This window comes from Nyctereutes procyonoides, unplaced genomic scaffold, assembly GCF_905146905.1.
Source record: "Nyctereutes procyonoides isolate TBG_1078 unplaced genomic scaffold, NYPRO_anot_genome, whole genome shotgun sequence".
Classification (NCBI taxonomy): domain Eukaryota; kingdom Metazoa; phylum Chordata; class Mammalia; order Carnivora; family Canidae; genus Nyctereutes; species Nyctereutes procyonoides.
The window spans coordinates 23455640-23477375 of NW_026575049.1; the positions used below are offsets into that span (position 1 = coordinate 23455640).

At 44.8% G+C, this 21736-nt stretch overlaps 1 protein-coding gene across 3 annotated transcripts in view; it reads left to right on the top strand.

Moving 5' to 3' along the window:
• The window catches only part of PACSIN2 (protein kinase C and casein kinase substrate in neurons 2), a 138312-nt gene that overhangs the window by 49706 nt on the left and 66870 nt on the right, over window positions 1–21736 (top strand). Inside the window, exon 1 of one of the 3 annotated variants that reach the window (XM_055328640.1) lies at window positions 1260–1360. The exons of the other annotated variants lie outside the window; for them this stretch is intronic. The gene's annotated coding sequence lies outside the window, so the exon portion shown is untranslated. Of the gene's footprint in view, window positions 1–1259; window positions 1361–21736 lie in introns of those variants that run through there. 3 annotated transcript variants of the gene reach the window in all.

Sequence of the window (21736 nt, forward strand, 5' to 3'; positions counted from 1 at the left end):
GGGGGGGGAGGGTGGTATAATAATTTTCCAAGTGGTATGAATTATTATCATATGTCAAATAATTGACCCTTGTGTTGATATGGTCTTTGCTTCATTGGTGTTTTTCCATCAAAGAATTTCTAAACATGGATTTTGGAAAGATATTTTTAACCTATTTTGTTTTGTGTTATCGAGTCAGACTAGGGGGCCCATGTTGCAAGGAGGGAATGGGCTGGCTCTGTTCTGGCCACCATCACTTCAGTGCAGCATCTAGCTTGCCATGGCGTTGGGAGTGCACATGAATCTTCTGGGAGGGTACTTCGGGGAAACTGAGCTTTTGAAATATTCATTTCTTATGTTTTTACAGAGTGCTTTCAATACCTGCTCTTTCTTGTAGTATTTCTAGTGTTTCTATTTTTTTGATAATGTTGCATACTTTTTTTAAAGATATTTTTTCCTTTTTTTTTTAAGTTTTTATTTCTTTATTCATGAGAGATGCAGAGAGAGAGAGGCAGAAATGCAAGTAGAGGGAGAAGCAGGCTCCTGCAAGGAGCCTGATGTGGGACTCGATCCCAGATCCCGGGATCACACTCTGAGCCAAAGGCAGAAGCTTAACCGCTGAGCCACCCAGGTGTGCCTTCTAGGGGCTCACACTTGGATATTTGAGTGCCTTGGGAGGCAGTCATGCTGCAGAGAGGCTGGGGTCTCCACCACTGAGCCTGCATCTGTCTTCCCATGCATCTCCCACTGTGGAGCTGCTTTGTCTTACTGTGTAGAGTCACAAAGAGAAGTTGAGTTTTACGTGTAGGGACAGTGTAAGATCATCCTGTGCAAGGAAGTCTCTATATTACATTAACTCCTGTGACGCCTGGCACTTTAGCTCCAGCGCAGGTCTTTTCTCCCTCCTAAGTGGAAGGATCAAGTACAAGGAGAAATCCTAGGACTATCATATGCAGTGTAAAGTAGTTTATATGCAAGTTGATTTTGGGGAGGGAGGGAGGGTAATAGGACTTCTGTTCTCAGATCTGCTCTCTCTGACTTTATCTCAAATCCCAAGATTTCTGTTTGGCCCCTCTCTGAAAGGAAAGTGCTTTTGAAAAGAAAAAAAAAAAAAAAGGAAAGCTCTTCTGTGATTCTGTGATGGTCCCAGCAGGCCTGGAGCAGAGGTCTGAGAACCTGATGCTTGTACGGTGCCTGCAGCAGTGTAGGGGACTGGCCTTATCTAGCTGCAAGGAGCCGGCAGCCAACAGGAAATGATGAAATGTGCTGGGAGAATTCGGCTGGGAGCTGGAGGTCAGACATACCAGCAGGGTCGGAAGGAGGCAGGTACGGAAGCTGATCTGCAAAGTGAGGCAGTGAAGCTGGCGTTTGACAGCAAAACGTGAGTGTGCTATTTAAGGCATATATTTCCTTTAAGGGAGACCTTTTTAAAAGCAGAGTTTTCATTGATTTTTTTTTTCTTCTGAAGAGTGTTTCTGAGTGTTTGATTTAGCAGAAATCTCACCTTTTAAACACACTTAGTTTTAGAACTCCTTGATGGAAATGTTCACTCAGTTCAATATTAACCGAACAGTGTGGAGTGTTTATCCAAAATGCTTTGAGAAAATGTCAGAGTAAATGTTTGATTTCCTTGGTAAATAGATTTTGGCCTAAACAAATGAAAGACGTGCTTTATAATTTTTACTCTGGTTTTAGAACATATATACATGTTTCATTCCTAAATAGATGGAATAAATTAGAAACTTTGGCATGGCTTAGGCCAGCTTACATACTTCGAGCTGTATTGTTTTCTTTCTGGGGAGCTAAATGAGTTACTTGAGTTAACTATTAATAGAGGGTTGGTTTCTTTTCCTACTGTCAGGCACTCTGTCTTTTACATGCTGCCATTTCCTTTCTTAAACAGCCAAATCTAACCTACAAACACGGAAATGGGACTCGGGAGAAAAAGCGAACAAATTAGCTTCTCCGGTTGACACTAATTGCTGTTTCATGGCCGTCTGCTCCAGACTCCCAGAATTAGCATGTGGCTTGCTCCAAGGCCCCCTCTGCCTTCCTCCTCCGGCAGTTCTTTCTTATTCCTCTTTACAGCTGGACCCGGTGCCCTCTGCTCCGTCTGACTGCTGGTCACTAGACACTATGCTTTTATTTTTAGTAAATAGCAAAATGTAAAAGTTTTATTGTTCCAACAACTGAGAAACCTTACATGTGTATTTCTTATTTCTTCTCTGGAAGTCATATTCTGGAATTGAAAAATTGTGGTTCCTCTTCCCTCCTTTTTGTTTATGTAGTACTGTGCTTCTAATTAGAGTGCTTTAAAAAAAATCCTGATACTTGAGTGATCCATCCACTAAGGGAATATGCTTTTGGATTACCACTAAGGGAATATGCTTTTGGATTATTGCTGTGAACATTTGAAAGGCAGTGTCATGGTCTTCCTTCTGTTTTCCAGAAAGTGCCATACCGGTACAGTCTATGCCACCTAGAGAAGTGTATTTTCTTGTTAGGTTGTTACTGTATGATTTGTGTATTTCTGATACTTTTAGGGTTGTGTTTTCTTGTTTTTTAGAAGTCCCTCGAATATGTGATATTTTTCTCAGACCTTAATGAGGTCCAAAGGTTTTGCCCTTGCTGTTGTAATTCTAAGTATCTCCTCAAATTCTTTGCTTCTTCATACTAAGGTATCTTACTGAATTCTAGATGAACTTTAAATGCTGCGTTTATAAAAATAATAGTCATAACTTCAGACTGAACGTATCTTGCAGGTCTGAGATTTATTCCAGTAGTAAGATTCATCCTCTCCTTACCCCCTTTCTTTTTATGCATCATTAGTCCTCTGTTTTGCCCAGCCATGTAATTCTGTTATTCATTTGGTGGCATAGTTGAAAAGATGGGAACATGATATTTAGAGTTGTAATGGCTCTTGCTGGAGGTATAGTCTGGCCCCTCTTTTCTTTTTTCTTTTCTTTTCTTTTCTTTTTTTCTTTTTTCTTTCTTTCTTTCTTTTTTTTTTTTTATTTATGATAGTCACACAGAATGAGAGAGAGAGAGGCAGAGACACAGGCAGAGGGAGAAGCAGGCTCCATGCACCAGGAGCCCGACGTGGGATTCAATCCCGGGTCTCCAGGATCGCGCCCCGGGCCAAAAACTGGCGCCAAACTGCTGCGCCACCCAGGGATCCCTGGCCCCTCTTTTCTTAAAAAACAAAACAAAACAAAACAAAAAAACCCACAAAGGAATTAAGACCAAGAGACATATACCTTGTTGACTTGTCCAAGGTCACACAGCTTGTTGGTAGCTGAGCTTCTAGTCAATATTCTAGACTGGCTTCTGGGTCACCGGCCTCTCTTCTACCAGCTTTCTCCACATATTGTCTCACAATTAATAGGGCTTGGCTAAGAATGACTTTTTTCTTTGATGAATCCCATTTTCATTTGTTTGATTTTTCAAATATTCGGTTTTTCTGGAGTAACTTCCCTAAGTTAGTACCACTGGGCAAAGTATACAGTGAATTATCAGAAGCCCGAAGAAATTGACATTTCTCCCTCTGAGAGAGATTTTTTTTCTTAAAAAATAGAGTTCTCGACTATGTAAAGTCTTGCTTTGCTACTAAACCGTGCCTTACTCAGTTGTTACTGTTATAAGCATACCTCATTATATGATTACCTGCTAGCTGAGAAATCCAAACTTAATAAACTCATAGCCATTACAAGAAATAGACCAAAGTACTTGGTTCTTTGAAAGAGGACTCTTTAGGATCAGAAAGAAAACCCTGAAGTCTGGGGACATTTCAGTCCCTCTGAGGAAGTATCCACAGCATTAAGTCTGGACTGCCCAGGTTTTAGAATGTGGCAGACTTTAAAACAATACTCTATCATGTAAAAAAAAAAAAAAAAGGTAATGATTTAATATATGAAAGTGGAATTTATGCACAACTTTCCAGAATCAGTTAAAAATAGTCTGTCCTAAAAATTGATTTGACTTCTTCTGAAATTCAAGTCTAGGAATTAGACGCGAATAGAGGCCTGAGAGCAGTGGGTGACTCTTCTTAGACCCTGATGTGGTGCCACTGTCCAGAGTCACTTTGAATTCCTTGCAGAGGTTCACAGAGTGGTAGTTACTTGTATTTTCTGAAGTATTTAAGAATATATGCCTTCAAGAATTTCAGAAAGAAGTACACTACAGGAAAACAGGTATTTTCATAAACACTTTCATTGTATTTGAAATTGTGCTCAACAACTTTATACCTATTTTACTTTATATATATATATATATATATATATATATATATATTTAAAATTTATTTTTATTTATTTGAGAGAGAGCAGAGTGAGAGAACAAGAGTGGAAGGGGAAAGGAGAAGCAGGCTCCCTGCTCAGGGAGACTCAATCCCAGGACTCTGGAATCATAACCTGAGCTGAAGGCAGACACTTAACCCGCTGAACCACCCAGGCACCCCCTTATTTTAATTTATAAAACTTAAGAACGAAGTAGCATATGTGATCAGTGTTTCTATGCAATAGGGTGGCACTGTGTCTTCCCTCCTGCAGCTCTGGCAGGCAGTTTTGTCATTAGCCTTGAAGAAGCTGCTGTTTTCGGTTGAAGAGCCAGATGACCACATCTGAAGGCCAAAGAAAGGGCAAACAGGGAGCAGCTTGGTTCACTTCTCCCATAATTTAGTTATCTTTGTTTCCCAACTAGCATTTTATCTTTAGTGTTATATTTTCAGTACATATTAAGTATAGAATAGTTTAACTGGCTTCCTTTTCTTAATATATAATTGACCTTCTTAATGTATATGTACGTATATGTATAATTATGCATGTAAATATCTGTATATATAGGTATATAATTAGTACATGATTGCCCTAGTCAGTAAGTAATGCTTGATATTCCTCCTTGCCGCTTGCTTCTGCCTACATTAGTTTGGATTCTGGTGTGCCTGTGAATCTAAAGATGTGAAGGGGATATGGTACTGGCTTTGCTGTAGACCGCGGAGGGTTAGGGCAGCCCCTGGGGTGCTTTTGGCCCCGAAGCCTCTGAGTTCATGCTGTTGGTGTCATCCAGGCCTTCCTCATTTCCATCTCTCTTCGGGGCTTCTCTCCAGGACAGCTTCTAGCAGTGGCCTTAGAACCTTCTCTTAAGGCCTTGAGAAAACTTTTGCCAGTATGCTGGCTAGATCCTAGATCCTAGAGCGAGGGAGAGAGGAGAGTGAGTGCACACGTGTGTGTGTGTGTGTGTGTGTGTGTGTGTGTGTGTGTGTGTGAGAGAGAGAGAGCGAGAGAGAGAGAAACAGAGAGAGAGAGAGAGAGAGAGAAACAGAGACAGAAAGAGACACCATGAGGGAAGTAACAGTGGAAAACACGGGCCATTAATTTGAATGAATGAGTGATTTGCAGTGGTCCCCTTTCCGTGGAGGCTGTTTTTGAAGGCACTGTAGTCCTGTTTCACCAGACTGGTCTAAATACATTTGCATCTTACAGTTCTGCCTTGAAACCAGGGGACAGACTACTTAACATCTCCTCCAGTCCTGGGAATCTGGCCTAAATATTTTTTCTCCTTAGACTCTGTCGTTACTGAATCATAAGAAATGAATCTTTACGTGGACTAATGAAGCATATTGTTCTATTTTTGGTTAACTTAAAGAATCTAACAGGAAGTATTCTGAATTTGAAATGTGTGCCAATGGCCATCAGAGTATTAAGGGATAACAATAATTTCTCTTCCCCTCCCCTCCCCTCCCCTCCCCTCCCCTCCCCACCCCTCCCCTCCCCTCCCCTCTCCTCTCCTCTCTCTTCCACATGAACCCTGTGCTGAATTTCATATTCAGTATCGTTTCCCATCGGGGTTGTTCTGCAGTGGAACAGTTGTTAAGGAGGATCAGGGGAGAATGATTTTGCTTACTTGACAAGATGTTGAGGTGGTTACAGGCTAAAACATTGAACTTCCCAATTTGGAATTCTGTCTTTGTTTTCAGTATCGGTAGGGCTAGTATAGTGAGATAAATGAAGTACAAGGCAGCGTGTGGACAGCAAAGTGACCTCTGTATGGTTCTTTTCCACTATGATCTGACGCATAAAGAAAAAATAGCACAGGGCACAGTGGTCTGATGACCAAATACTTGTTGACCTGGAGAGCAGAAATGTTTTGTTAATTTCCCACCTGTGAGTGTGTTCAGCGCAGGTTCCTCTAGATCTGGCCTGTGCTGTGTGGAAGAACATTATACGACAAGGCCCCAAGGCCATGCAGAGAAGGATCAGAGCCACTTGCGGAGAAGGCTTTGCATATTTCTTGTTCAATGCCAAGACATTTATTCTTGGGCTCATCCAGTAGACTGCTAAGGTTGACGAGTGTGAGTTTGGAATAGTAGATGTTGTCCTAACGGCGAAAACTCACAGCAAGGCTCATGTAGGCTGTGATCATCCTGGCACCTGACTGCTCGCACTGACAGATGTGCAGGCACCTGAGCAAGCTCTGTGCTTCTTTCCAACCATTCATTATGTCACCTCCTGGAGGGACAGTTCACCAGGATGCTGGGTGGCTGGATTGGGTGATGTGCTCACTTACGCCTGCATATGTTCATACATTCAGTTTGCCCATTTGGCAGAGTCTCTTGTCCACTGAGTGTACCTCAGGTCTTGTGCCAGCCCTGGGGTCCATGATGGTCGAGACTCCGTTCTTACCCCTGAAGAGCTCATAGTCCAGTGGGGTAGAGACTTCTAAGTGCCAGGGTGACGAGTCATAGAGCTGGAGGGACCTTATTCTGCTGTGGAGAATGGAGAAGGTTGGGGAAAATATCACAGTTTGGTAGTGGGTTTCAGAGAGAAGGGCCTTTTGGGCAGATGAGGGAGGCAGAGGACACAGTGTGTGCAGAGGCAGGGAGAGGGAGAGACTGTGCCGAACCTGGGAGTGTGACATGGCCAGACTGCAGCACACAAGTCGATGTGCTTCAGGTTCCTCTGACTTAGGCCCAAACCAGTTCTTTTCCATCCTAAACCAGTTCTTTCTTCTGAACTCTCTCTTTGTGACAGTTCCTATACCTTGCCTCCAGAATGAGGAATTTTTAATCCCTTTTCCTCCTCTGCACCTCCATTCCTGGCATAATCACTTACTGTGTCCTCTGTTCTTCCTGAACATTGCTCCTCTGTCCTGGTCTCAGAACCATTTCTCTTCCTCTCTATCCTCTAGAGCTGCCCTGGCCAGTATAGCAGCCACTGAGCACATGTAGCTATTTATATTAAAATGAATGAAAAGTCAGATTAAAAAGACAGTTCCTCAGTTGTACTAGCTGCCGTTCAAGTATTTTGTAGCTGGTGGCTGGTCTGTTGGACACCCCAGGTCTAGAGGCCTGATGGTGTGTTCTTCACTCTCAATTGGAGGGAGCTTTCCCTCCTGGACTGTGACCAGGTCCCTCCCCATGACCTTCCCCAGGAGCCCAAACCCCTGGTGTGGCCCTCAAGGGGTTTCACCTGCTGGCACCTGTTTTACCTCCTGGTATCTAGCTCTTCTCTCTCCTGCCCAGCCCCCCCTTCTTGATCCTTTCATACGTTTTTACCTTAGTGCCTGCTACACTTTCTCTCTCCAAAATATCATTCTCTGCCTGGGCATTCCTGTGCAGGCTGCAGATCTAGTGCCCGGCTCTCTCCCTGGCTTTCTTCAGGTTGGTCTCATTTTCTCTGTACTCCAGCGTACTTGTAATCACATGGTGGTACTTGTCTTTTAGAGAGTACCGACAGGTGCTTATCCTGTGGTGTTGTGGTTTCTCTCTCTCTGTGGCAGGCATGCTGGTTAGGCTTTGGGGACACATAGATTTAATTTCAAAACCAACCCTTTACTTGCCAGGTAGCTTTGGGAAAGATATTTAACTCATATTCTCTGAGTTTCAGTTTCTTCATCTGTAAAATAAGTCTGGTATTTTCCTTGTGTTAAATGAAACCAAATGCTTAGAGCTCCTGCCCTGTGCTCTGATGGCTCTTCCGTTGTAGCTGAGCCATCACTCTAGAGTCATCCTGGTACCTGTCGGCCATGTGAAAGCCGCATTATCTACAAATAATGATATTTTGTTTCTTTTCTAATTCTTGTACCTTTTACTGATGTTTCTTTTTGCATTGGCCAGTACCTGCAGTACAGTTTGAATAGAAAAGGTGGTAAGAAGCAGCCTTTTCTTGTTTCTGTGCTATTTGCTACAGTTCTGGTGAGTTGTTTTGTTGGTCTTTTTTGGTTTTGCTTGAGATCCATCATGCCCCCCGCCTCCATTGCATTTATTTTCTCTCTCTCTCTTTTTAGTCTAGAAGTTAAATTCTCTGTCTAGCCCTTTAGTGGTTATGCCCCAAATGTCTTTTCTCTCTCCTCTCTGAAGGATTTAAAACATTTTAATTCCACACCCCTCCCAACTTATCCTGGATTTCTTTTCTGAATTTTAAAATCCTAAAAATTAGATACTGTGTTTCATATAATCAATGTTTATATGTCATTGTATTTACCCTTATATTTGCTTACCATTTTTTCTTGTGCTTCAAACTTTCCCTCTGAGATCATTTCTTTTTGCCTGAAATAGATCCTTTAGAATTTTTTTCCTGTGATGTCTTTGGAGGGTGGTGGTGGTGGTGGTATCTATTTTATCTGTTTGAAAATCTCAAGTTCTTATTAAAAACTAGTTTTGCTGAGTATGGAATTCTGAGATGGCAAATATTGTTGCTCGGCATGTAGAATATATCACTGCCGTGTCTTCTGGCGTTCATTGTTGCTCTTGGTCCAGTTATCATTCTTTTTGGTCTTTTCTCTTTGGCTGCTCTTATGACCTTTCCTGTGCCTTTGAGGTTCTAAAGTTTTACTTTAATTTATCTTGGCATGGCTCTTTCTTTCTAAAATCTTGCTTGAATTCATTGGGTTTCTTTGATCTGTGGTTTTGTGTCTTTCAGCATGCTGAAAATGGTCTTTAAAGATTGCTTCTTACCCATCCTTAATGTTACCTCCTTCTGGAAGTTTCTTAGATGTAAGTTAGGCTTCACTGTTTTTCCCAAGTCTTTACTCTTTTATATTTTCTTTGTCTCTCCTTGTTACCTGAGAGAAAAAGCTGACTTATCTACTTATATTCCTTCTTTAAATTTACCTTTTTGTTGTCTTTAGATTCCTTTATGATAATTTAGAGTATAATAGAGTGATGTAATTATATTTTATTCAGCTTTTAAAATTTTTCAGTGGGAGACACATTAAGATACCTGGTTTACCTATCTGCTGGAAACAGAAGTCTGTTCTGTCATAGTGTATGTTTGTGCCAGAGCCTAGCACATTCCATGACTCATTCATTCCAGACATGTTTATTTTGCTCCTATTGTGCATCACTGCTAAGGATGCAGGGATAAACTCAACACAGTTCTTGTTCTTCAGGAGCTTCTGTTCTTGTGGGTGGTGAGAGACAGTATATAAATACATAATTTGTCATGGGAAGCTGAGTATTATTTAAAAAATAAAGCATCTTTTGGGGGCTGATGTGTCAGAGAAATGGGGACGGGTTAGGCTTTTTAAAGAAGGTGGTATGTGATGATGATGTGAGGGAGCAAAGTCTGCAGACCCTGGAGGAGGGGTGTTCCTGGCAGAGAGGAAGCAAGTGTGAAAGTAGGCCTAAACCTGGTGCATTTAGAGGCCTGCGGGAAGGTCACTGTAGCTGGAGGAGCCAGGGCTAGGGGTTGGAATGAGCCAACACTGAAGCTAGGAGCTGGGGCCAGATCACATGGGACCTTATAGGTCAGATTGAGGAGTGTAGATTAGTAATTAGTGTTTTTCAGCATACTGAAAGACAAAACTATTGGCAAGTTTGGTGGCTTGACCCAGGGTAGCTAAAGCAGAGATGATGTGAGGTGGCTACACTCTAGCTTTGTTTCAAGGTGGAGCTGATGTAGGGTGTGAGGGAAGGAGAGGCATCAGGGGTGGCATGGGGGCATTTGTCCTAAGCAGCTGTGTGGGTGATGGTGCTCTTTACTGAAAAAGAAATACTGGATAGGATCCTGTCTGGAGGATGGAGGAGCCAGGGCTGAGTTTTGGGCAGAGAAAGTCACAAGACCATCTAGTAACTGGTGTGCAGAGAAGAGGGAAAAGTGTGGAGGCCTGGGCCCTGTGGGCTTTATAATGGTGAAGGTGCTGCTGGATGGGGTTGGAAGGTGTGTGGGCACCTCTACTGAGTGAATATAAGTGATACACATGGACACGAAGATAAAGGACATGGATTCCTTTACCAGAAATCTTGGATTTCATGCTTATGGACGTTACAGAAGGGGCCTAGGGCACTGCCTTGTTTCCCTTTTGAATTTTCAAGGGACCTAACCAGTATTCTTAGGACCAAAAAATTAAATACACATATGCAAAAAAGAAAACCCCCAAACTCACATATTGCCATCTAGAGAGGGTGAATAAAGTTCCCATTTACTTGAATATTTGCTCAAGTGTCTCCCCCTGAGGGAAGACCCTTCACTGACCACCATCCTGTCTGTGCTAGCCCCCAACACTCTGTCCCTACTGGCTTCATGGCCTAGCCCAGCCCTCAGCACCGCCGACTGTGACATTTCTGTCCTGGTCTGTTTGCAAGTCCTCCAGGCCCTGGAACGTCGCGATGACTTTCTCACCCCATTTGCCCCTGTGCCCCATGTGCCCTGTGCCTGGCATGTCAGAACCCCTCATTACACTTTGCTGAATGAAGCAGTTCACATTTTGGTACATAGTCTCCTGGACTGTTCTTCTGCGTAATCACCCATTCTTAAATCTGTATTTTTAAATAAGCTAAAGTGGTCAGTGATTTAGACCTCAGGTGCTGCAGCAAAGCGTGACCTGTGCCCTGGTGGGCATCCGGTGCTGTCTCCAGTCTGCGTCCAGCCTCTCGGAGCAGCTCCTGAGCCTGGGCTATAGTTGGAGCACCTCATCCTCACTCTCACCTGGTTTCAGGCTGCAGGCATCCCCCTTCTAAACCCCCCTCTTGCTTGCCTCTCCACCATCCTCTACCCTCTGTCCTACCTGTCCCCTAATCAAGTGTGACCTTGTCTTCTCTTTCTGGCTGTACTGTGAACTCCTGGGCTGCAGGGCTGGGTCTTATTACGAACTTCACTTTGCTCCCTTCTGCCAGCTCTTAGCAAGGTTTCTGGCATTCAGAAAGTCAATGTTTAAAAAAAGAAAAGGAAAAAGTAAAAAAAAAAAAAAAAAAAGTAAAAGGGATAAGTTTTATACAAAAAAATTATAAAAACCTATTTGATTTAATCTAATTTTGCTGAGTTTATCAGAATAAATTACATATTTTATTGAAAATGTTTAAAAATTTGGTACACAGGCTATTTCTTGAGCTAGCCAAACTGACAACTATTTTTTTAAGGATAGGCTCTTTGAAAATCCTTTTGGATGGAGCACCGGGGTGGCTCAGTGGTTGAGTATCTGCTTTTGGCTCAGGTTTGGATCCCGGGATCCTAGAATCAAGTCCGTCATCAGGCTCCGCACATGGAGCCTGCTTCTCCCTCTGCCTGTGTCTCTGCCTCTCTCTGTGTGTCTCTTATGAATAAATAAATCTAAAAAATAAAATAAAATCTTAGTCCTTTTGGAAGCTTCCCTTTGATTTTACTTCCCCCAGCTCCAAAGCATATAATCAGTTGCTCCTCACAATCCTGTCAGTTTGTCACACCAGGTCCAACCTGGCCCTGAATCTTTCTCTGGAGCAGAATGCTTTGGCTTGGGGCCTTGCACCTTTGAATGAAACGGAAGATTGTGTTGACAAAGTGGCACCATAGTTGAGTGCATAATAGTTACAAACCAAATCCTTTTGTGGTTTGAATGACTTTTTTTTTTTTTTAAACTTAAAAGGCACACATTCACAGCACTGCTTGAGAACTACTTGAGCAGTTTGTTTCCTGGTGGCTCTGATGAGCGTGAGGTCTCATCAGTGATCTCCCACCTGCGCTCGCACCAGGACGAGCTACTTTTCATTGCACGGAGAGCAGCAGCGCGGGGCAGACGTCACTTCTTGGAGTGTCATGAGTGACTCAGGCTGGGGACCTGGATAGCGTGACCTTTGGCACCCTGCCACTCTTTGGCAATGATCTTTCTCTTCTTCAAAGCCACAGCCGTGTCCCAGGCTTGGCCGCAGAGCCTGTGTGCTCCTGGGCCACAGTCTGTACCTCCTCTGCCTGGAGCGCCCTTGCCTACTCTCCAGCTGGTGAATCCCCACTTGGGCTGTCAGCCCCGTGCCCCTGGGTGGCCCCTTCTGGGTGGTCCCACAGAGTTTTGTGCAGCAGTTTCTCCTGGCACTTGGCGCTGTGGTGGAGGTTGTGTCCATCAAGCCTGTGAGCAGGAGGATGCCTCCGTGTCGCATCTGATGTCCTGGCTGAGGCTGGCCCCCAGTCGCCCTCACTCTGGCAGCCCGCTGTCATCCAAGACCCCCGTGCTGGCACTGTGCCAGGACGTAGACAAAGGCCATTTGATCTTCACAGCCTTGAAGGCAGATTGGATTCCATGTTACAGAGCAACAGTATCAATCACAGACCTCTTAAGTATTTGGCCAGGGGTGGCTGGGCCATTAAGGGGTCGTGCCAGAGTGCCTCGTGAAGAATTCTAGACGCAGGTTTCAGAGGCCTTCTAGATGTGTGCATCCGGGTATGCCGCGTGCTTCTCACCTGCTGTCCTCAGTTTGTAGGTGGGCTGTGGCCCCTCTCGAGAGCAGGTAGTGTGCTCGGTCCGACATGGGGCCGCCGCTCTACACAGGAGAAAAGAGGCAGCGGGGAACTGCCCACAGAGGCCCTTTGTATGACAGGAAGTCCCACTTGTAGAAGGGGCTGCCTCAAAGTGGAGGGGCTGAAAGAAGCCAAGTGGTTGACCTGAGGCCACTGTGACTCATGCGTGTTGTTAATAATGCCCTTTGTTGAATCTTGGGAACCTGCTTCAGCAGACCTCAGAGGCGGCCCGTAACCTCCTGCTCCTGGCGGGCAGTGCACTCCTCTTCCTCTCTTTTCCTATCATGTCTATCCTTGGTGAATGCCCCCATTTTCTTGCCTGAACAAAGGACAACCTCCTGACCCATTCTGTATTTTTTCCTTCTGCTTTTGCCGGAAGACTCTTTCTGGCTCATCTGGGACTAGTTACTTTTCCTTTTTAGGATTTAAGTAGGTCTCTTGAGTTGTAAAACTTGCAGCTCAAGGAAGAAGTATCCCACTGGGCAAGTGCTTCTGACTGAGAGAAGGAATTTTTGGGGAGTGTTTGATGTGGCTCCTCAAAGATTAGTGCTGGGAGAGTGGGGCTGCACTCTCAGAGTCTCAGAGAGACTTGGGTAAGGATGAAATGAGGATACCCAAATCGACAGCCCGATTCCCTGGAACTTCATCACACACATCTTCTATACCTGTGGCCATCTGTCACCTGTTAGGTTGTACCCTTAGGATGTAAGGACACCCTGAAGTGATTGGGGGAAATGGTGGCGGTGATGAGTTGATGTGTCCTTGTGTACTCTCCAGCCCTGACCACCAATGGGATGTGAGACGAGCCGCAGACTTCCAGGAGGGTTTGTGTGCATGTGCGTGTGCGTGTGTGTAAAATCCCACTTGTGTGAAGGCGTTCTCTGGTTATGTTGTAATAACACCGCTTCGGTTTTTGGCAGGCAGTTTTATGTGTTGTGGTGTGTCTGGGGCTCTTTGCTGGGTTGACATGGTGGCAAATCAATGAGCGCTTGTTCTTTAGTCCCTTAAAATGAGTCTTTGTTGAATGTGACTGCCTGGGCAGTCAGTCTAGAATGCTTACCCTCGTGAGGCAGAAGCCACATCTGTTGAACGTGTTTAATCCTGGGTAACAGATACTGTCTTGAGATTTTGGTGACCTCGGGTCATCACCCTCTTCCACATTTATAGTGGTAGAAAAATCAGAACTGCGAAGACCCTTATCATCTAGCTCACCACCTCCACGTTGTGGAGGAAGGACAAGTGTCAGGAGGGTCTGAGTGGGACAGATCCACAGATGACTAGAGCTCCCTCCCCAGTCATGGGATGCTACCTGGGGCAAGTGACTCAGTGGCTCAGCCTTTGTTTGACTGTGTGTGCAATGAGGCCTCCTGTAGACTTGATGTATGAGGGGCCACGTGTGGAATGGCCCAGAGTGTGGTAGATACCAGTGTGTTACTCCTGTCACCATGTCAGGAGCCAGGAGGGACCTGAGATGTGTGCTGAATTCTGGCACAGGGTGTCAGACCTGCCCCAACAAGTCCTTAGACTTTATTATCTTTGTCCATTCTTCATCCTTGGACTGCTGTGGACTTGGGGCACTTGTACTTTTGGCTGCTCTGCCCTGGATTATGTTAGATACATTACTTATGTGTCCCACTCGGTCCAAACATTTAAACTGGCACCGCAGGTTGTCAGCTGTGGCCAAGTGAGCATAGTGTGACTCAAATGCAGTGGGAATGGTGAGGCTGGAGGGGGCTGGTGGTTGAAGCTGGGAGGCCCTGCTGGCCAAGCTGACTCGTCTTGGAGGGGATTCCAAGTTGCAGCATAACCTAATCTTCCAAAAGGCATGTCAGCCGCTGCGGCAGCATCATGGAGGATGAAAGGAAGGGGCACTAGACTCGTAGGCTGTTAGTGGTCTAGGCAAAAGCGGGTGATGGCCTTACCAAAGATAGCCACTGTTGTGGGAATGGGTGAAACAAGAGGATTCAGGAGGGACTAGTGTTGTCAGCTCTTGGAAACTGATTTCATGTGGTGGCGTCAGTAGGGAGTTGGGTTTGGGAAGAAAAGGAGTTTCCACCTTGAGCAGTTGGATGAGTGTTGGGACCATTTCCTAATGTGGGAAACCCTAGGGCTGGAGTGGGCTCAGGGAGGGTAGGAAATTGTTTGCAAGGACTGTGTGATGGCTCAGCAGAGGTGTCTGGAAGGCAGTTGAATACGTGAGTCTGGACTTTTGAGCCAGAGACTCAGATCAGGGGACATGATACGATATGTGGGAATAGAAGAGCTTCTTAGGTAACATGTGCTGCTAGAGAGTAGGGCCTGAGTTAGAACCCTGGGGAATGGCAACATCTAAGGCCTGGGCAAAAGAAAGGAAGAAAAAAGCAGGAGGGGCAGTGTTGTGAACACTGGGGGTGTGATTGTAGAAGGAGAGCACGGGGTGGGGTAGGGAGGAGAGAGTAAGGGTACCGAGAAGACCTGAATCTGCAGCCTGACACGGGAATGGCCTTTGCTTTCTAGTCTGATTAGTCCCGTCAGAAATGGGAGAAGAAGCTGCAGGCAGAGATGTATGGTCAGCTCTGGTAGGAAGCTTGGCTGTGAGGGGTGAATGGGGGAGTGAGGTCCAGCGGCAGGAGGAGGAGGCATGATGAGGGCCCAGCCTTAGACGCGGTGGGGGTGGTGGTGGCGGGGCCAGCCAGTGGGTGCAGATGCCTCTGAGGGGTAGCAAGAAGCGTCGGGCCTTCTGACCGTCCACCTGCCCGTGTTCTGCGAGAGGGAAGGGAGGCAGCCAGGGAGAAGGTCTGCAGGAGCCTGTGGAGAGAGCTGGGGAGAGCTGCCTGGAGGAGGCAGTGACGAGGACCCCCGCCCCCCACCCTGAGGAGGAGGTGTGACTTCCAGGCTGCTCAGGGCTGGAGGCAGGGTGATGGGTTGAGGGTGGTGTTACCACCGGGCAGGTGTGACGGCTCTGGTTCCCGTGGTGCCACGAGGATAAGAGGGTTGAAGACAGGGCGCCGGCCAGCCCAGGACAGAGGAAAGAGGAGGTGTGGAAATGGGGAGGATTTGTCTGATGAAAGATGGCTAGGTATTACTGCCCCCTGAATTTCTGTTGAGTTTTTCCATTAACATGAATCCTAGTCCAAAGGAAGAAGCATGGTTTTTATAGTTACGGAGGGAGGTTCTATGGTTACAAGTAGGAGTCAATTGAAAGTAAACACTGGGGAGTAAACATTGAGAAAGTGTCCGGGCGTCTGAATGATGAAAACTTTATTGTGTGCCCACTACTCTGCTAGGCACTTTGGCGCCTACAAAACAAATGAGGCTGTTAAACACCTCCCAGGGGCCCTATCTGCCTCTCCCTCTAAGAGTTGCTGACAGGTGGCCCACCAGCCTCTCCTTGAACTTAAGCGACGACACTTCCTGAGGATTCCTTCCTGGTATTGGAGAGCTTGAATTTTAGTGAGTTTTTCTTTGTGTAAAGTCATGATCCCTCCCCTTGAAATGTGGATCCAGGTTTGTTATGTGAAGGAACAATATTTCTCTTTCCCCAGCACAAATACATGTCTCTTAAAAATGCACATGCTAAAGTTGTTTCACAGAAACAAGGCACTCAGCTCCATCACCACGTGGTCTCATCCCTGTACCCCGACTTGATTATTTGTTGGTTTAGACATTCAGTCACTTTGCAAATATTTGAACATCTACTTCATGCTAAGCAGTGGGGTTACAAAGATGAAAACACAGAATTCTTGGCTTTAAGGTTTATATGTAATAAATGTCTCTGCCCAGTTTTTTCACTTATACCCAGTTTCAAACATAAAACGATTTACCTGCTTGCCCTTTAAAATGGCTGTGTGGTATCCACTCTGTCCATTCACCATTGTTTTCTCAGTTTGTGAGCATTGACTTGTCTCTAGTCTGCTGTTATAAATATCACTGGGATGAACATTTTGTTCAAGCTATTTTTTTCTTTGAGTTTATTTGCTTGGGGCGTATTCCCCAGAGTGGGACCGCTGGGCCAAAGGTTGATAACTCCCTTGTTCTGTATTTCCAGATTTTTCCATGAAGCCCATCAGCCATGTTAGAGTACATTCTATTTTCCTATACCCCACCCAAACTGGCATTGTCCTTTTTTCTTATTTTTATAAGTTATTTCTGTTTTTTAAAAAAAGTTGTGCTTTTTCCCCCAACACAGTAATTTGTTGTGCCAGATTTGGCTAAGTTATGCTGCAGTAACAAGCGAACCCCAAATCTCAGACTTACATAATAAAAATGTCTTATTCTCTCTTTGCATATCCCTTGTGGGGTGTTGGGGGTGCCATTTTGCACAGTCCCGTTGGGACCAGGATGATTCAGGAGATTTCCCCATTCCTATAGCTGCAGTGTGATCCTTCCCAGTGGATGACAGCCAGGAAAGAGAGGGCTGGGTACTTTGAATAGGCTTTTCACTAGGTATGTGGCCTGGCTTAGCAGATAGAACTTCTGTGAGCATTCCTGTCTGTGTCCCAGCCGTCTTTTTTCCTTTGTGCACATTTCTGACAACTTCCTTGTGTGGAGGATTAGGATCCTTGGTCTTCATAGAAGTCCTTAATATATTCTCAGTAATAAGATTTTTATCAGTTGTGTTGAATCCATTTTTCTTTGCTTTTTACCTTACATTTTATCGTGCAGAGGTTTAAGTAATTACATAAGTCTTGGGCACATCCATCTTTTTTCTTTCTTTTATTTCTTTAATATCACAAATTTATTTTCTCTTTCTTGGCCCCGTGCCCAACATGGGGCTTGAACTCATGACCTGGACATTAAGAGTTGCACACTATACCTAATGAGCCAGCGATGCGCCCCTACAAGTTTATCATTTTCTTAAAGCCAGAGAATAAGCTATTTCTTTGAGTTGCTTAAAATAGACTTTTTGCCTCCAAATGACACTTCACTTCCTCCAAATATATAATGTCAGGTGGTTTTAACTAAGTTAACTTTGGTCCTTGGTGATACTTGTTCTGTAACATGAAAGAAATCTGAGCACAACAGTGCAAAACCTCCTCATGATAAAAAACAAACAAACAAACAACACTGAACAGAGTAGGAATAGAGGGGAGCTTCTTTGGCCTGATAAAGGGCATGAATGAGAACTCTCATTAGGTTTGGAAAGAAAAGGCTGAAAGGACAAGGATGTCTACTCTCATCACCTCTGTTCACATTACCCTGGAGGCTCTACCTAGGGAAGTGGAGCAAGAAAAAGAAAAGACATATAAATTGTAAAGAAAAAAATAAAGCTATCTCTGTTTGCAGATGTCATGTTCTTGTGTATAGAAAACCGTAAGGAATTCACTAGAAAACTAGTAGAACTAATATCTGTGTTCAACACAGTTGCAGCATATAAGATCAATTTATAAAAATAATGGTATTGCTATACATTAGCAATGGATAATCCAAAGAATTACAAGACTCATATACTGGAAACTGCAAAATATTGTAGAGAGAAATTAAATGTGACCTAAATAATGGAAAGATATCCCGCATCCAGGGATTGGAAGACTTGATGTTGTTAAAATGGCACTACTCCCCAAGTTGATTTACAGTTTCGATGTGATTCCTACCAAAAATCTCAGTTGCCACCTCTTCCCCCTTTTTGGTAGAAATTGACATGCTGATTCTAAAATTCTTATGGAAATAAGGTATCCAGAATAGTTCAAATAATTTTGAAAAAGTAGAACAAAATTGAAATATTCATACTTCCTCATTTCAAAAATTTCTACAAATCTATACTATATAAGACAGTGTGGTATTGGCATATGGGGTAGACATATAGATCAGTGGGAGAGAATTGAGACAACAGAGTTCAACTCTTACATTTATATGGTCACTTGATTTTGGATGAGGCCAGCAAGCCAACTGAATGGGGGAAAAGAACAGTCTTTCGACAGATAGTGCCGGGCCAACTTGATATCTACGTGTAAAAGAATGAATTTGGACCCTTACCTCATACCAAATACAAAATTTAGTTCTAAATAAATCAGAGACCTCAATGGAAGAGCTAAATCTATGAAACTTTTAGAAGAAAGCAGGCACAAATCTTCTTCCCCTTGGATTGGGCAGTGGTTTCTGAGATATGACACCAAAACACAAGGGAAAAAATAGATAAATTGGACTTTATAAAAATTAAAAATTTGTGTGCTTCAAAGATACCAAGAGAGTGAAAAGACAGCTCAAAGAATGGCAGAAAATGTTTTCAAATCCTGTATCTGGTAGACAGAACAGATATATAAAGAACTGGATTAAAACCCAGCAATGAAAGGACAAATTAAGGGCAAAGGATCTGAATAGACACTTCTCCAGAGATGGTATACAAATAGTCAAAAAAGCACATTAGTCATTAGGGAAATGCCGATTGAAACCGCATTGGGATGTTACTTAACCCCCACTAGGATGTCTGTAATAATAAAGGCAGCCACTGACTAGTGCTGGTGAGGATGTGGAGACATCTGACCCTAGCCACAGCTGAGGGGTAGTGGGGGGTATAAAATGGCACAGCTGCCTCGTGGAACAGTCTGGCTGGCTGTTGGAAATAACTTTTGAAAACAGTTCCTCAAAAAGCTGGAGAGTTGCGATATGACCCTGCAGTTCGACTCCTAGATACCTACCTGAAAGAAGTGAAGACATATGTCCAAACACAAGAGTTTTGCATAAATGCTCACAGCAGCATTTATAATAGCCCCAAAGTGAAAACAACCCAAATGTTCATCAGCTTGGATGGCGCAGTATTTCATGATAAAAAGGAACAAAGTACTGGTATGTGCTGTGGCATGGATGGACCTCGAAAGCATTGTGCTGAGTGAAAGAGGCGGTCATAAGAGATCACATGCTGCAGGATTCCACTGATGGGAAATGTCGAGAATAGGCAAATCCAGAGAGACAGTAAGTAGGTGAGTGGTTGCCTGGGGCTGGAGGTTCAGGGATGGGGTGACTGCCAGAGGGTATAGAGTGTCTTTTTGGGGTGATGAAATGTTTTAAAACTGACTTTGGTGATGGTTGCACAACTCTGAACACATGAAAAAAAAATTACTGTGTACTCTTTAAATGGGCAAACTGTCTCTCGATTTATTTATTTATTTATTTTAATTTTTATTTATTTATGATAGTCACAGAGAGAGAGAGAGGCGCAGAGACATAGGCAGAGGGAGAAGCAGGCTCCATGCACCGGGAGCCCGATGTGGGATTCGATCCTGGGTCTCCAGGATCGCGCCCTGGGCCAAAGGCAGGCGCCAAACTGCTGCGCCACCCAGGGATCCCTGTCTCTCGATTTAAAATAGGAAAATTTTCCTGTTTAAAAAAAAAAACTAGCAAATTCCAACTTCTTAAACCATTGGCCCTCCCACAGCCTCTTTAGGCCAAATGATATCATTCCTTTGTGTGTTCCTGAGATAAAAACTTTGTTGACCCTCCTAAGTTGTGACTTCCAGGATTAAAACAAAGCACCAAGGTACAGGAGGAGGAGGCAGAGGCAGAGGATGCTGGCATGAAGGGGAGGGACTGGGAGCAGAGAAGACCAGGGCCTGGCAGGTGCTCCATCTCCAGGGCCTGCTAGTCTCCTTGTGTTCAGAGCAAGGCTAACGTTCTGGTGGCACCACTTGCTGCCTTGTCCGCTGACCTTGGTGACTCCGCTTCTGTCCTCTTCCCTTCCCACATCTGTTCAAGGAGGAGTGGATGTCAGAGAGTGCCTGCAGGGCTGCGGGCGCCTGTGTGTTACCTGTATTCTCACCTCCAGGAGCCTGGCTCACTCAGCACACACATAGGCTTGTTGACCCTCTGCTGTGCAGCTCCTGAATTTCAAGGTGGAGAAGAGATGGGCTTACCCTTGAGCAGCTCATAGTCTGATGATGTACTCTGCAGGGCGTCTTCTTCCTTCGTTGCACAGAAAGCTAAAAATCTGTTTTTGCAGTAAGCTGCTCTCTGAATTAGCAAGCAGTTAAGAAGGAATTTGGGTTTTTATGCCAGCGCTCTTGCCGTTTGGTGCTGGTTTTGACTGTGTCATAGATGACTGTGTAATAGGCAGCATGTGTGGGGCTGATCACAAGCATTGGCCTCCTGGAGCCTCATCGCCCCGGAGGAGATCCCCTGCTGCAGGGTACACTGTGCATGCGCCAGGGGAGAGAGCCCCACTTGAGAAATCTAGTAATCGTGTCTGGTAGAGCACTCCCATATTCCGCAGTTTATCGGACGCCTGGTGAATGCAGATGCCACTACAATGCCAGCTTGCAAGAAGTCAGGAGCTTTAGCTTGTTCATTGTGATCTCACATCCCTGTAACATGGTAGGTCTCGAGATCTGTTTATTAGTGAATGACTGGGTGAATAGAGGGACCGTTGGCGAGATACAGTGACATCATTTGTGCGAGGGTCGGTAACTGTCCCTCAGTCCTCCCAGAGCTGGGCAGGGCAGGGAGCAGATGCTGAGGCTGCACAGGTAAAAGCCACCACTGTGAGCCCTGGAATTGGAGCTCCCGCACCCTGGTCTCCTGTACAATCCAGGCCCACTCCAGCCCAGAGCACAAAAGTGGTTACGTTTCTCATCAAAGGGTTTGCACCGTGGGAGTATGTCCTGGCCCTGCTGAGTGTTGGCCCTTGTGGGGACTGCGGGGAGGGGAGAGGCTGGAGTCCGCCTAGGCCTGCTTCAAATAATTTTTCTTTCAAATCTTGGGACTCTGCCTGTACATGTTCTTGAACCACTGTTTATATTCTCACATTAATATCAGATTTGCAAATGTGTCATTTTTGTCCTTTTTAAAATAACTTTTTTATTTTTAAAACTGTGGAGCACCAAGTCAATATTTAGCTTTGGGAGATTTTCAGTCTGAGTCTCCACATTCCCAGGGTGCCTGCCAGCAGAGGGAAGTCTCACAAGTATGACTGCAAAAAATCAGTCCTAGGCACAGACCCGTCCGCTGATGTGTTTCCATCGTATGAGAAAAATGAGTTTAAGGGCATGGCTCAGTGCTTTTGGCTCCAGCTGCTCCTTACATTGGGTGAACTAACGGCTGATGGGCTGTACTGAGACCACGTGACTTTGGGTCTTGCCTCC